The sequence below is a fragment of the Mytilus galloprovincialis genome, chromosome 8 (genome assembly GCF_965363235.1).
Source record: "Mytilus galloprovincialis chromosome 8, xbMytGall1.hap1.1, whole genome shotgun sequence".
NCBI classification, from domain to species: domain Eukaryota; kingdom Metazoa; phylum Mollusca; class Bivalvia; order Mytilida; family Mytilidae; genus Mytilus; species Mytilus galloprovincialis.
Window position 1 is genome coordinate 54200633 of NC_134845.1, and position 12334 is coordinate 54212966.

Genomic DNA, 12334 nt, shown 5'->3' on the forward strand with positions numbered 1-12334 from the left:
TTTTCATATCCAAACTACAAGGAAGAAACTGAGCGCGAGATCGTATAACAGTGTCAGGTTGTGAGGATACATGTATGTCGATCAGTTTGATCACATGTATGGATTTCTGTTGTTTCTAATTTAAAGGGTGACTGGGGAAACGAAATATGGTCACTTGGTCTTCTCCCGACCGGCAGTAAATCGAAGTGGGGCGTCCGTTTGGCTGTGCGGGATGTATCAAGTTCGCAGTCACGTCCGGTCAGAATGGGGACGTTAAGTCCAATGCCTCGTGTAAAGGGAGTGTCACGTTCTTTGCATGTTAAATCCCTTGCATCAACTATTTGAGGAGTCCGAAGGTGGCCTGTTGCAATGGAAAATTTCTGTCCCAATCCAATATACCATCATTTTCCAGTGGCAGTCTAAATTTTCCCGATCATCATCCCGAATGGCCTCTATTATGACAAAACCTACCTATTGTTTTTATTGTTAACTTGTTCTCGTCCTGAACATGCATGAAATATTTGTCACTGGACGTTAAGCAACCAACAATCAATCAATCAATCTAATTTAAAGACGCACCAATTTTGCCTTCTGGTGCAAGTCTCATAACATCACTGATGATTCGCCCACGGAAAGCAGAATATTAAGAGAAGTTGGTTTTAGCATCACCTTGTCACACACCAAATCTCTGCGAATCTTCAATAGTACTTTTCCCCCGACCACTTGCATGCATATTAATTGCTCTGAGGTTAAACATTGACATACAATGTATTTTCACACAATGTCAACTATAGTCATTATCCGGAAAAACCTCTTATCCGAAGGATTTGGTTAACTTTTATATAAAGTAAAAATTTTATTATCAAAAATATTACTTATTTACAGAAAATACACGAAAGAACTACTATATATATTCAAATCACTCAAAAATAAATTAACTTCTCCTAAAAAATCTTCATAATCACATCGAAACTATCAAATTGATGGTGAAGGAAAAAATAAATGGTGGAGCTGATTGACGGATAGGAAATTTCCGTAATTAAAAAAGGTACAAATGATGTTTTTATTTTTGAGTTTTTGACAAAATTGTTTGGAATTTGCCCAACAAAATTTGCATGCAGTATCGCGATAATATGTTTTGTCCTCTCAAATGTCAAATACTATTTTTGAATCATATGTTTTCTAGTTTTCAAAGAAAAACGCGTTAAATTTATACCTAAAAAAAAAGCTAACTTTAAGTTTGAAAGTTTTACTTGGAGATGGTATTATATTTATGTCTTCATCATTCCGATGATCCTTGATGATATGTGCATAGAAAATATTTACGAAAATAGCAGGAAATTTAACCAAAAATTTTTTTTGGGGATTTTAAGGTAACTACCCAAAACCGTAAATTGAGGGGTACCCCCATTTAAGGGATAAAATACAAAAATGTGACCATAGAAACTTTTTACGACCCGACGGAAATTAAAATATAGATATTATTCTGTCATTTAAAACAATTTGCAGCCGTGTGTTATTCCGGACCATTAAACTCGTTAACTAAGCGTCTTTTTCGATGTCAGTTGCAGTACTATAATGTGGTAGGTCACATTCGTGAAAAGGACACGGGATTGTAGTTACCACATAAGGAACATATCCACTATCAACTGTAAAACAGATATTCGATTATAGTCAACCAACTCGCGATGGCGTCCGTAAAATTTGCTAAGGGATGAGTTTTACTATACTATTTGGATCTCTTGGTTTACTAGCTTCTATGTGAGCAGAAATCTTTCAAGAAAATCATGGTACGAAAGACAAGCCCGAGAATATCGGATATATTTAGAGATATATACTCCGTATGCAGAGCTGCCGAAATGTTGCAACATATAAATTGAAACTTACAATTGGGAATTTAAAATCATCTTTTTTGTATATAAAATAAGTGTGGGATAAATCACACTTTTATAGTATAACAAAGACTCATCAGAACAATTGTATTTACAAGTCATACATGTTTCAGTGATCTCAATCCCTCAAAAAAATTACATTTGATTGGCACCATTAATATTGATTAAACTAATCATATACCTTTAAAGTTTTAGACATAGTAGATTGATTCCGTTCTGATGGTTGTAAGTAGACTGACCAGCCAAATAGTCGTGAACAAAAACATGAAAAATGTTACCAAATCAGTGGCTAATTTTGGAGCATGTATTTCTGCTTTATTCTTACATATGAATTTCTTATAATTGTTTAATGAATTTTTGAATTTAGACTTGATTAGGTATGATTATGATGTTTTTAGTTTCAATGATTGTTTTATGAACGTCTCTTGTCGATTAACAAAAACCTCTTTTTTTCTTAAACAAGTCAGCTTTGAATAAGTGAATTCAGCGATGTACAAACTGCATTACCGTAAAGAGGCGTTATTTGTCAATGTTTTTGATTGCGGCCTGTAACTTTGATTTCATTTTTTTTATTTTGTAAATCATGGTGTAGAAATGTAAAGTGATTGGCTGTGTGATTTTGTATAGACTGTTCATATTCAGTTATTTTTAAAATGAAAGTGATAAAACATAACTGATATGTCATACGAATGACTAAGTGAATGAGTTGAATCTTGTTATTAATGCTAAGGATAATTTTGTAATTTGAAAAAAAAATGTATGAGAAAAATACGTAAATAAATTTCACCAAACTTCATTATACTTTATTTCTATAAATTTGCATTAAACACACAAGACAAACACATAAAACAAAACAGTAAACATATATCAAAGTCAACAGACACACGGGAAGACAGGAATGAGGACGAACCCTAAACAGGAGGAGCAGACCCATATTTGTAGCCAGTTCAATATCGGCGTGCGCTTTTTGATTCTATTTTTTGCTCTCATTCAATTTCAGTTTATTTTATTATTGGATTTCTTGTGCGGTTTTCTTCCTGTTCGGTTTCACAGTTTCTTTAAAAGAATTGAATGTATAGTTTGCAATAAGCATGTCAGTGTAAGTAATTATTATACTTGATACGAACTGTATTGTCTGTATATGTCAAAGATAATCAGTTATTGCATATGTGAAAGTCTAAAGGAATTTCATATTTGATAGCTAAATGTTTTCCTCACAAGGTAATTAGTTTTCTTGATTGTTTATGGTGGTTTGCTTCCTCTAATTGAATGATTCTAGGAGACATCTTAACATTATTAATCTCAAAGGCAATCAAAATGTTCGTCCTTTCATAATAAAGATAATTATTGAACGTTGTAAGCCTTTAAAAACCTGCCAATTGATATTTTATTGTGTGTTTATCTATGTTGTGATGTTATGCTATTGTTTCAGAAAAAGGGAGAAGGTTTGGTACCATTAAAACGTTCAATCCCGCTGCAAATGTTTGCCCCTGTCCTTTGTCAGGAATCTGGTGTACAGTAGTTGTCGTTTATTTATGTAATTTATACGTGTTTCTCGTTTCTCGTTTTTTTTATATAGATTGGACCGTCGGTTTTCCCGTTTGAATGGTTTTACACTAGTAATTTTGGGCCCCTTTATAGCTTGTTGTTCGGTGTGAGCCAAGGCTCCGCGTTGAAGGCCGTAAATAGACCTATAAGGGTTTACTTTTTTAAATTGTTATTTGAATGGAGAGTTGTCTCATTGGCACTCACACCACATCTTTCTATATCTATTGAACCTATTTAAGTGCAATGTCTGTATGTTATTCCGTATGACTAATTTCGTTTAAAGAAACAAGTTTCATTTTATATTTAATCAATGGTACAATGTATCAACCGTGCAGTCGGCATATAAACACTTCAAGCGAGTAAAGTCCAATGCAGTTTAAATATGCAGTTTCTCGTAAATCGTATTTTACAGTCAAATAGCAGATCTTTGATAGAGTATTTAATGGAACGTCTAATGTGTCACAGAGAAAACAATCTACCACAAAGCAGAATACAATGTAAATCATTTATTGTCAAGGCACCGATACAAATCTGCATTTTTTATTCGAGTGTCAGTTGGCACCTAAATAAAAACGCTATACTAGTTAAATAAACGAAATTGGCGCCACAATAATTTCCAAAACAAAGACACATAGAAACTTAGTAAAATAGAAGAAAAAAATACACACACACACACAGAGGTCCTTTACTTTTGATATGCACACGTATTCGTCTGTGACTACGTATAGTGTTCGATATTAATCCTACTCTATTTCGTCAGTAGCATGCACACACAAGGTGTTATGATAAATCAGTTTAAATCCTATTAAAAAACCCTTAGAGTTAATCAAATTTGATGAAATAAACCCATGCAGCACCTGATTTGATACGATATATCCGTGCTTGCATTTCCTATCATGATTTTCTTGAAAGATGGTTGCTGCTCACAAGGAAGCTATTAAACCAAGAGTTCCAAATGGTGAAGTTAAAATCGCCCCTTCGTAAATTTTACGGACGTCGTCACGAGTTGGTTGCATATTGACCGTTATGAAATAGCCGTTTCACAAATAGTATCGGATATGTTCCTTACGTCGTAACTACAATCCCCTTCCCTTTCACGAATGTGACCTACCGAATTAGACTATTTATCGGATTTGTTATCACATAAGCAACACGACGGGTGCCACATGCGGAGCAAGATCTGCTTACCCTTCCGGAGCACCTGAGATCACCCCTAGATTTTGGTGGGGTTCGTGTTGTTTATTCTTTAGTTTTCTGTGTTGTGTCATGTGCACTATTGTTTGTCTGTTTGTCTTTTTCATTTTTAGCCATGGCGTTTTCAGTTTATTTTAGATTTATGAGTTTGGCTATTTCTTTGATATCTTTCGTTCCTTTTTTAAAGGAATAGACACAGTGTTGTGATTTAATCAATTTTCGAAAAATGATATCGGTAATTAACGTATATTTTAGCAGCCTCTTTACAAGTAGAACTGAAAATCATGAAAGTTCACACTACGTGTTGGCTTTCGATGCTGTACACAATATCTTGCAAACATAGATTATCATTTCATGTAAAATGTATTACTTGTATTTTTGTCCATGTGATGAGTTAAGCCTTTTTCAATTGATTTTTATAGTTCGTTCTTATGTTGTACTGCTAAACCCCTGTCTCAGGTTAGGGGGAGGGTTGGGATCCCGCTACATTATGTATGTATGTGTCTGTTCCAAGTCAGGAGCCTGTAATCCAGTGATTGTCGTTTGTTTGTACCTAAATAAGGCCGTCACGTTTCTCGTTTGAATTGAATTGAGTACTCTCTGATAAGCACTTAGTGTCCCTTTGTTGTCGGGCTATACAAGTACCCGGCCACGTTCACTCTGTGTAGTATTTGTATTTGTATCTATCTGATGAGTTAGGCCTTTTTCAAATGATTTTTATGGTTCGTTCTTATGTTGAACTGTTACACTATTGTCTCAGGTTAGGGAGAGGGTCATTAGTTTACTCGTTTGAATTGTTTTACATTGTCATGTTGGGGTTTTGTATAGCTGGCTATGCGGTATAAGCTTTGCTCATTGTTGAAGACCATGCGGTGACTTATAGTTGTTAAGTTCTGTGTCATTTGGTATCTTTTGAAGAGTTGTCTCATTCGCAATCATACAATGCACATCTTCATATCTTTATATTGGTACGTGGAATGCTTGTATTGTTAATTATGTCTTTGAAATTTTCCGTGGAAAGACCTTTTGTCTTTGTTCTAACTATTACTATACTAGTAATTGTCTTGTACTACTATTGTTTCAAAATAGGTCGTTCGCCTTCTCTAGCCAAATGTTACGAATATTTCCCTTTTTTGGAGGTCAGTATTTTTGTCATTTTACCTTTTCGTTAACCTTTGTTAGCAAAGTTGGATGTCTCTTGATATTGTGTATATGATATCAAACAGTTTATACAATTGTATAACTGACACTGCTTAACCAAACAAATTATCTTGTAAGTCTCCTCAAACACTGTTTTTCTTTTGGTCACTCACCTTTGCAATGGCTTAAAAAACTGACACATCTATTTTATCAAATTATGTATTATTTCCTCCGGATCTGGACTTAGATTTTGACCGAAGCGTTCCTGATACTCCCTATAAAAGTTATTTCTCCTGACGTATTTGTCACAAGTAATTTTCGTTTGCGTTTAATAAACCATAAGAGAAAAAGATCTAGCCCTAAGGATTTGCGGTCTGTTGTCCCAAAATGTTGGTCAAAAGGAGGGATAAAGGTCAAAGTGATGTTTTGATTGTCGATTCTGGTTTATTATAACTGCTATTTGAAAACCTATCAGATGAATACCAACAATTCAAATCAATTGAAAAATGCGGCATTAAAGCATGTAATAAAATGTACTTTTTGCAGCTCACATAAAATAAATTATATATACATTGTATATTGTTATGCAAGCAACATGTATATACCCTGCAATTAGTTTTGTAACTCATAACATGCAAATGTGAAAATGCAATGTACTTATTTCATGAAGATGAAACGTGGACAGCAAAACATTTGTAAGATATTTTTGCACTCTTCGACCATTACGAATTACCGTTTCTTTCTATTAGAATCGAAATCATCCTTTCAGGTCATGTTCTATGCTCCAATATATAGATAGGCATGACCTTTGACCATAGTTTGCACCTAACATATGGTTAGTGTAAAATATCGACAAATTAAATGCCTACTAATGTTGAAAAGAGCATAGGACATAACACAAACATTGTTTCTTAGTTATAATTCTGACTTATTAGATATATAATTAAATGAATTAGTAATTAAACCATTTTCAGTGTCGAAACATTCCGTCTCAAAGAAATTTTAAAACTAAAACAAAACCAGGTTCAACCCACCATTTTTTCCTTTAAAAATGCCCTGTACCAAGTCAGGAATATGGCCATTGCTATATTATAGTTCGTTTCTGTGTGTATTACATTATAACGTTGTGTCGTTTGTTTTCTCTTATATTTGAGTGTAAATTCACATTGCGATAAGACGTGTCACGGTACTTGTCTATCCCAAATTCATGTATTTGGTTTTGATGTTATATATATATATGTTATATTTTTTATTCTCGTGGGATTTTGTCTATGTGTGTTACATTTTAGTGTTATGTCGTTGTTCTCCTCTTATATTTAAGGCGTTTCCTCGGTTTTAGTTTGTTACCCCGATTTTGTTTTTTGTCCATGGATTTATGAGTTTTGAACAGCGGTATACTACTGTTGCCTTTATTTATTGACCTTTTCTATAGCACATTACAGTTTATATCCGAATTAGAATCCTGAAAGGAAGAAATTATAACACAATAGTCCATCTGTTAATGTTATTAACTGTGACACGTATAGTACAGCAAGCTCTTTAAAAAAGTTAATATTTATATGTTATGAATTATCAGTCGTTCAACACAGGTGAAATCATAATCAGACGATTGAACTTTAATCGATACACTCAGGTAAATACACCCCCAAAAGTAACCTTGTCAAAGATGCAACGTAGGTAAGGTTTTTTTTGTTATTATGTTTTTTGTATTATATGGTTTGCATTTAAGGTAATTCCTAAATTTGATGACAGTCAGAAACTAATTAAGTGCATGTTATAACCCGTTTCAATTTTGCCTATTATATATCGTATTTACCTGACGATATCTGGATATAGGTATTTAGTCGGATCTTTACATGTCCTTGTGATTTGTTAAAACTGGTATTGATAGAAATACACAAAACAATGTCGAAATGTTCAGGACTTTATTAAAACTAACTGTGTTTTGGTAGGTTGATGCAAGTATGCGATTTGTATTGCGTCTTACACTTTAAGAAGCAAATAATCTTTAACTACTTTAGTTATTAAAATATTGTGTTAAAACGTTAATTATGAGCTATGAAAGTCAAGTGGCTCGAAAAATTTCAAAGAAATATTGTTTACAGTGGTTATGCTTTCATTAGTCTTCACTATTCTATACATTAACAACTTTTGGTAATATTTATAATTTAGAATATTCATTGAAGTAGAAGCACGAATGCACAGTTAATTAATTAATTATATTGATGTGCCATTTGTATGCAAGAGTGACATTCCTTTGTATTTTGTGCGGATTCGAAAAAAGAGTTATGCGAGTATTGTCTCCCTTTAACAGATTCATTATTTTGTAATTGAGTTTAGGTTTCTGATTTATTTTTTGAATAATTGACATAATGTATCAATTCAATATGTTTTAGTTTTTATTATTAGTTTTATTAGTTTTTTGGTGTATCAAATACATTGATGTACGAATATAATTTCATAAATTTGAAACATTTAAAATGATTAAATACCAATATAAAGAACCGTCCATCATTTATGAAAAAAAAGACTTTAAATAAAAGACGAATTCTTTATCTCTCCTTCATGATAGATTGATTGGGTAATTAACCAGAGTTATATAATATTAATCACAGAGAGGGACTAGCAAACAATTATTTATTGTAGCTTATTTGAAGTTAAAACAATTGTCCACTATAAACGAATGTTACTTTATATAAATATAAGGACTTTGTTAGCTAAAGTTTAATTAAATATTATGAATTTTTATTACAATAGATCAACATGCATTATATCATAGATACGTAAAATATTCGATGGGTATAATGCAATAATAATCAAACTGCTTCTATTTTCCAAAAGTACAAATGATTTGATGAAAACTTATGAATTTTGATATTAAAATATTGTTTATACACAAATGATTGTTTTGTGTTAACGGAGAAGCTGAGAATGATTTTTTGAAATATATAGCTCGAGGAATGGAAAGTAAAATTAGTAACCGACATGATAATAAATAATGTAGTTGATGTGGTGTTGAGGTACAAGTAAAGAAAGTTTTCGAAACTACATGTCATATAAATAAGACACTGTCATGTACATATTGAAACAGGAAATTATTTATTATGTTTATCTGACATTTTTGAGAGGTTTCAAACGAATTGTTTTTCTCTTTTATCATGTTTATTTAGGTTATAGATTGTCTTAGATAACCTTTACATGCTAGAAATTATTACATGGGCAATATGTTTCAGTTTAACGACTCTTCAACTTTTCAGAACTGCATTTTTAATAAAAAGTACAGAAGTGAATTTATAAACCTTTGTAACGAATCTCAGTTGTAATTTAATTCAATATCAATTTTAAATCATCATCCCATATGCCTTGTATATTGTCGAATACTTACTTTAAAGACATACTACGCAGAAAAAATGCGATCTTTCATTGTGCTTTGTTGTTAAAGAGTTAATTAAGACAACACACATTACCATGATTACTATAAATCAGTATACGTTTCTAATAATATCATAGGTTAAAAGTAACCGCGTGGAGACCATGTATATTCCATATTAGGTAGGTAGACGGAGCTTATTCCAATGCATGGTTAGTAGTGGTGATGTGTTCCTTTATTCAAACAACACGGTGTTCAGGACATATCTTTAAGGTTTCAACCGACGATAAACCTAATAAGTTGTTATTATTGGCATTTATTTTAGTATACACCAATGCAAGAAAGTTCCTACTACTAACGGTATTGAAGACTTGTTAAGATAGTAGGTAAGACAAATTCGTTACAAAGTGTGCAAGTTACCTAGTACGGTATATATGGGGTTAATAAATTCAATAAAGGAATTCGAGCTTCGCTCTCACCCGTTATGGAATTTATTGACCCCACATATATCGTATTAGGTCACTAGCACTATGAAACTAGTTTTATCTTACCTCCTATACATTTCAAGGAATATGATTGTTGCAAAGCTTCCGCGTAGAAACCGTGCATATTCCAAATAAGATTAGTAGGGAGGCTTGACTTATTTCAATAATCGGTTAATAATGAAGTTTCTACTGTGGCAATATTTGATTATCTAAATGCATTGAAAGTTCTATTTACTATTGTTATATCAAGGTTGATAATATCAAATTGTTATTGTCGACATTAATATAAATTAAGAAGATGTGTGATGATTGCAAATAAGACAACTCATGTCTAAGTTCAACAAATGAAGATTGCCAGTAAGATAAATTCATTACATAGTAGGCTTATGATCCAATACGATATATACGGGGTCGGTAAATTCATTATGATGGTCAAGCTTCGCTCTCACTCCATATGGAATTTACTGACCCCATATATATCGCATTACATCTCTAACACACTATATAAGATGTATAACTTATGATGGTTTTTTTTTAGAACTGTGTCAAATGTATTCATTTGTATTTTTATATCCAAATAAATCATGATGGATAGAGGTAAACGAAAAAAGCAACGTTTACCAGAAGGGTATGTGTTTATGAGGTGCAACTTTTGTGTTAAATATCTATCTATTATTTTGTTCACATTTGATAAATATAAAAAAAAATATACGATTAGGTCAACAATTCACAAAGAACTTCGGCAAATTTTTAAAGTTCTCCAAATGGATCTTGTTTAAGTAAAACAGTGTCACTGTCATATTGGGTGTGCCGAAGATTATATATTGGTTGGAAGAACCAGACATATGGTAACCTCATCTATGCGATATATCAAAAATTAACTGTTTCAATTAATAAACCAATACGACTGTACAGTGAAATACGAACAAGGTCAGTTGTAAATCTTTTTAAAAAGCAAATTTTTGAAAACAATAAACATGTCTGGTGAAATGATTCAACATTAAGTTTGGGAATTTAGATATTCACCCTTTTACAAAAGTACACATTGGTAGATTGCACATCTTCCTATGAATGACAAATTAAATGAAATAAATCAAAAAGGTATTTATGTTTGTGACAAACAATGTGTTTTGTTGCAAAACGCAACTTAAGTGTTCAATAAATATTATATGTTTTGGATTGTAAGAGATCTTGTTCTGCATTTTAATAATCACGTGATTGACATAGGTATTGTCAATTTGTGATTACAAACTGTTTGAAGGTGTTCCAATCAATCTGTATTATACTTGGTTAATTGCATATTCAATGTGTTAAATGATCTTATAACTATTGGTTTTTGATATGTTTATTTCTTGAACAATTAATGAATGATTATTTTTCATAGCATTTATTTAACATTATTAACATCAAAAGCAACATATGTGTGTTGATGACTGAAGAGAAGTGATATTAAACAATGTTTAGTTGCTGCAAGATCCATAACAGTTCATAGCTTCACGCATTTTTTGCCGATTGGATTTTGTTACAACTAAGATCCAATGCATTACCACTATAAAATAAAAAGTAATGATGATAAACGCTTTGTATAATCACTGGGAACATAACATGAATTGCCACTCGTGTTTCAGTAGCTTTGTCAAATTATTCTTGTTTTATTTTTCCAGCATTCAGAATGATGTCGAAAAACTTTAATATGCATGTCAACAGGATTTTCCTTGTAAGTAGATATGAATATATGAATCTACAGCCTATACTATAAATTTCACTACTTACTATGTACATCAAAATTATTTTCTTTCTCCTTTTATATTGTATATACGCCACACTTCCGACACCTGTAAATGAAAAAACAAGTTTTATCTTGCACTTACCTTATATATTTATTGCTGATATTCTCCACACATGAACCAATATGTAGAGTAGTTTAATTGATATACGAGAAATATCTTGGTGTTTCTTATCGGAACTTTATACAGACAAAAGAAAAAGTATACTTAACCACAAAATTATTTTCATCTACATGTGTATACTTTTGATTTTTCAAATTGCGTGAAAAGATGTTCTTTTGAAATTGTTTATAATCCTGGTACCTTTGATAACTATTTACCATTTCACAGCGGTTTAATTCTTTCACTTTAATCATAAATCCCTTACTTTTATTAACTGTGTATTTACATTATAGCATAGATCAAATTATTAGTTAAGTATATGTTGATTATTGTTACTACGTCTTTTGATTGAGTTTAGCAATTCCAATTGATATTCTATAGCGTGTCTTTCTATTCTGTGATGTTACACTTTTGTTTCAGATTAGGGTGGATGTATGGTACCATTATAACGTTTAAATCAGCTGATATTGTTTTTATCTACTTAGTTACACATACTCACCTTTCACCTGATAATTGTTGTTAACCACGATAGAATTTGTGAATATAACATAATATATGCTTGATCCATCATTATTGAACGTTTAAACTGATAAAGTTATGTTATATCCTCATGACATTTAACAAATCCATCTATATATAAATATATTTATATACATGTGTATTATATTATGTATTGGAATACTGATAAAACATATTTTATTGTGAATTCGTTCACTGAAAATATCTTAACTGAAACGGAACTCAAATGCCCCGTTGCCAAGTATATATGCATGATTATTATGACTTATATAATCGAAAAACGTGTGAATATTGTTATGATCTATCCCCGGTTTTTTT